The sequence below is a fragment of the Suncus etruscus genome, chromosome 5, assembly GCF_024139225.1.
Source record: "Suncus etruscus isolate mSunEtr1 chromosome 5, mSunEtr1.pri.cur, whole genome shotgun sequence".
Classification (NCBI taxonomy): domain Eukaryota; kingdom Metazoa; phylum Chordata; class Mammalia; order Eulipotyphla; family Soricidae; genus Suncus; species Suncus etruscus.
In genome coordinates, this window is record NC_064852.1 from 83,793,654 (window position 1) to 83,798,666 (window position 5,013).

Below are 5,013 nucleotides of genomic sequence, written 5' to 3' on the forward strand. Positions count from 1 at the left end.
ATAAATCATTGGTAATAGAAATAATGAAGACTATAAGGAAATGGAAGCACATCCCCTATTTATGAATCAGAGGGATCAATATTGCCAATATCACAATTCTACCCAAAGCACTATACAGATTCAGTGCCACTCCTATAAAATAATATCCAATACATTTCTAAAGATACATACAAAATTATGAAAGAAAATTATGTAGGTTAATAGGACCACCCAACTAGCTTTAGCAGTTCTAAAGTGGTAAAGATGAATTTTTTCACAACTTTAAATTACACTATAAAGCTAAAGTGATCAAAACAATTTGATACTGATATAAAGATAGTCATTCAGATCAATGAAACATCATTGAGAGTTCAGAATATTCAATTAACTTATCAAAGATCTAAATATATAAAATGGAACAAAGGATGTCTTTTTAACAAACTGTGCTGAAGAAACTGTTTAGTTACATATTATAAAATTAACCAAGACCCTTATTTCCCACCATGTATAAATGTCAGTTGAAAATATAGTAAAGATCTCTATATCAGACTTGAATCTATAAATTGTATCTAGGAAAACATAGCCAGTAGCTATCACAATTTAAATCTAAACAAATCTTTTATAATTCAATGTCATTGGTTAAGAAAAATGAATGCAAAGATAAACAGTTAAACTATATCAAATTAAGAAGCTTTTTACTGCAAGAAAGAAAAAAAATAACAGATAAAAGCACAATCCACAGGGGCCAGATAGCACAAAGGGCAAGGTGTTTGCCTTGCAAGCCATCGACCAAGTTTCTATTTCCTGCATCACATATGGTCTCCCTAGCCTACCAGGAGTAATTTCTTTTTTTTTGGGAGGGTTGGTTTTGGGTCACACCCAGCGGCACTCAGGGGTTACTCCTGGCTATCTGCTCAGAAATAGTTTCTGGCAGACACCACGTAGGACCATATGGGACACAGGGATTCAAACCAACCACCTTAGGTTCTGGATTGTCTGCTTGCAAGGCAAAAGCTGCTGTGCTATCTTTCCGCCCACCCCCCTTTTTTTTTCTTTGCCAGGAGTAATTTCTAAAAGCAGAAAGATATAAAAAATTAAAAAAAAACAAAGAAAGAAAATAGAAAACACAATCCACAGATTCAGTGGAAATATTTGCCCTTTGTACTCATTTGAGAAGGGGCTAATATCAAGTATCCCTTCTATAAAGCACTTATAAAGTCTAACCAAAAAAATCAACCTCATCCAAAAATGGGGAGAAGATATGAACAAAACCTTACAGAGAAGACATATAGATAGCAGTAGATATTAGAATTTTCTACTATTGGTTATGATATAAATGTAAATTAAAACAGAAATTAGATATCACCTCACACAAGAGAGACTGCCACACATTATGAAGAAAAACAAGCACTGTTGTGATGATATGGGAGAAAATGGAACTTTCATCCACTGTTGGTGGGAAAGTTGATTTGTTCAGCCTCTTTGGATATAGACTTTCTCAAAAACTTAGAGTTTGACTTATATATGACCCAGAAACCCCATTGATGGCAACTAACCAAAGACCCAAATGCTCTATTTAGAAGAGACATTCGCACATTTACTTTTATCATAGTAACACGATTTATAATAACTAAATACTGGAAGCCACAATGCTTATAAAAAAAGATGACAGGATAGAGAACCTATGGTACAGTTCCGCAATAGAAGAGTACTCACACATAAAAAAAATGTGTCTTTGCATAGAGAGAACTGGATGGAATAATATATAAGTAAAATCAGACAGAGGAGAGGATGAGGTATAAAATGATCTCCCTCATATGTGGTACATAAAGAATCATAGCAAGAGAATAGCAGATCATCAAAAGCAGTAGATCCTGAGAAATGGTCTACAGAACTGAGCCTATCATGGAAGTTAAGGGAGATTGAGGGGAATCTGAAGACAAAGGAGGAAGGAAGTATACCCTCTGGTGGAAGTCCGTGGTTTTGGAACATGGTATGCATGAAACCCTCTCAATAATAGTATTAAAAATTACAGTGACTAAAATAAACCTTATAAAATAATAAAATTAAAATAAATTTACATTAAAAAGTAACCATTAAGTAATTAACTATTCATGCTGTCACTTAAATAAAAGTAATCATCTTACTGAAAAAATGTAGAAATATTTTACAGTCTTATATTTGAAAGATTTCAAGAGTATTTTTAACAGTTATATTATAACAAACTTTGGCATTTCCAAAAACTGATGCTTCATCTTTAGCTCATAGTTGTACCAACTGACTGGGTTATTTGATTATTTTGACTGAATAATGATGAGAAAATAATCCAATCACTTATACAAAACATGACTCTTGGGATCTTGAAATCATTCAGCATGATTTGGAAACCAAAACTTTTGAGAAAAGGTAAGCTTTTCTGACAATTCCTTGAAAATGAAGGCTACTTTGTTATTGATCACCCAAAAGTGGACATTTCTTTGTTATAAAATTCATGCTGAATAATCACAAAATAAATCACAAATAACAACTACATAAATGGTGAACAAGGATTGTGGATCAGAATAAATTACTACCATATTCCAAACAAAAGACAAAAATTGGAATGAAATAAAACTATATAGATTATGATTCATTTAGATTTAACTTGAGCACAGTTACATGTCTCTGTCAAGTAATAGACACCTCTAGATCTGTGCTTGTTGATTTCCTAGTTCTTCCTCATAAATACCTGTAAATTTTTTATTATAATTCCTGGAAACTCTCTGTTTTAAATAACTCTGTTTAAATTTAGCAGTGTTTAACACAGTTAGCCTTTAGGAATTACAAATCCAGATCCTCAAATCACATTCATTCATCTAATTTGTTTCAATCCATTCATTTAATTTAGTTTCAATGTATACAAGTGCAAATCTTCTTTAGAAAGCAATATGCTTCACAAAAATATCTGACTTTGTTGTTCAGTTTTTGTGGCAGAATAGCATTGTCCATTGGAATGCCCAGTTTTCTCTAGTGATAAAATTTCCTTTAAAGACTGAAAGAAGATAGTGTGATATTTAGTGTATGTGTCTCATATTAGCTCATTTACCATAATGAAAAAATGTACCCCCAAACCATCTGTGTAATAAGAGTTTCAAATTGTATTTCTGTGCTCACTTTCTAGATCTACAGCCAGCTCTTAAATTGCTTCCAAACTCCTGGTACTTACCCAAATATTCACTTAGCTCCAGACCTCTTACAGTTCGCTCATATTTAATAGATATCAGGCCCATTAGATCTAATGTAACCATGCTGTCTCTGCTTAACAGTAAGTGGAAAATAATGCATGCCATAGACTTCAGTTTTCAGAAGGCATGGTCTAGGCTTATTTTACTGAAAGATCCTACCCAATCAACTACAAAAGTTCATAGATAAGAATTACTTGAATATTTAAGTTAAGACTCTAAGAGGAAACGAAGGATATCAAATTAGAAATTAAAAAATTAAAAAAAATTTTGGTTGAGGCATTCCCACTTTTCAGAAGTTAACGTTTTGCTCTCTTAATGATGAAAGATGAAAGTAAAGCTAACCTTCAATTTTTTTACAGGAGCACAAGCTGAGCAGCAAGCAGGCACTGTTGGCTGGACCATGTTCCTGTTTCATGATGTCTACAATACATAGTTTTCATATCATTCCTGATTTATCTATATGCCAGTGTTATTTTAGGGGTGTTTGGTAGTTATGTTATTTGATTTGAGTGCAGGTTATTTGGGAGTTGGAGCTAGGAATGCTAAATTTTTTCATATAAATCAATTACAATTGCTTCTTCATGTTACATCATATCAGCTAAAGAAAGGTATCATGAGGCCCCTCTACTTCTATATTTATAAAGGTAAATAAATAAAATAGAGATTATATAAAGATTTAAAAATGAGTTAAATGAGCATTAATCTAGTTTGGTACAAAAAGTTGTATTTTTAACAACTAAAATGATCAAATCTGGTTGGGGCCTAAGAGATAGAGCAACAGATAAAGGTGTTGCATGTAGCTGATTTTTGATGTTTGATTTTTTCAGCATACCATATCATCCTTGAGCACCACCAGAACTGATTGTTAAACACAGAGTCAGGAGTAACCTCTGAGCACCACTGGGTATGGCCCAAAATCCCCCAAAAGGTAATAAAAGTAAAATAAAATAATTAAATTTGTAGTTGAAAAGGTAAGTATGGAGTCTTCTCCAAGATTCATAAATTGTAATAGACTTAGTCACCTAGTTTAATCTATAATATATTTTTAAATATGTGTTGTTATATTAAGTATTAATCTTTTTCTTTTTAATTCTCCATCTTAATATGAAGTCAACTCTAGTCTTTCAATAACTCTGCTTAAAGATATGTGATGTCTAGGTAATCTTTAATATTATACTATAAAATGAAGAGTGTCATTGATATTAATTTCAGCAAGGAAATTATTGCTTTGTGGCCACACCTCTAAATAATACTACAGAAATTAAATATGTTAACTATAGATTATTTTTAAAAATCACATAGTACAAAGACTAGTTAGTGAAGCTCCACTAAAAAGCCTTAGAGTGTCACCGAGTGTGACCCCCCTCCCAAGAAAAAAGGAATTAGAAAGTTTTGGTAATTGTGTCTCTAAACTAAGAAATCGAATTTTCTTTGTTTCATTTATGTAATGATAAAGAGATTTTCAGAAATGTGAATCTTAGCAATAGTGAACAGTTAATTCCAAGATGACTCATTAGTTTTATAAGTTATTTCAGTAAACTGAAAAATAATTATTTAAACTACAATAACAGTCTTGTTTACTATATAATTTAAAATAAAACCAAATTTTATTTCTTAGAAAAATATAACATACCCAAGATTACAGACCAATAAAGACCAGAAGCAAATACCAGTCATTGGTTTAGTTGGTGTGTCATTTTTCTGTGACTGCTTTCTTGTTTGTTATATTTTTAGAATTGTTTCCTCAAGAACTGTCATATTAGATAATTTTGTAAACATGATATAAACTCTAGGAGTTTTTCTCCAAGAA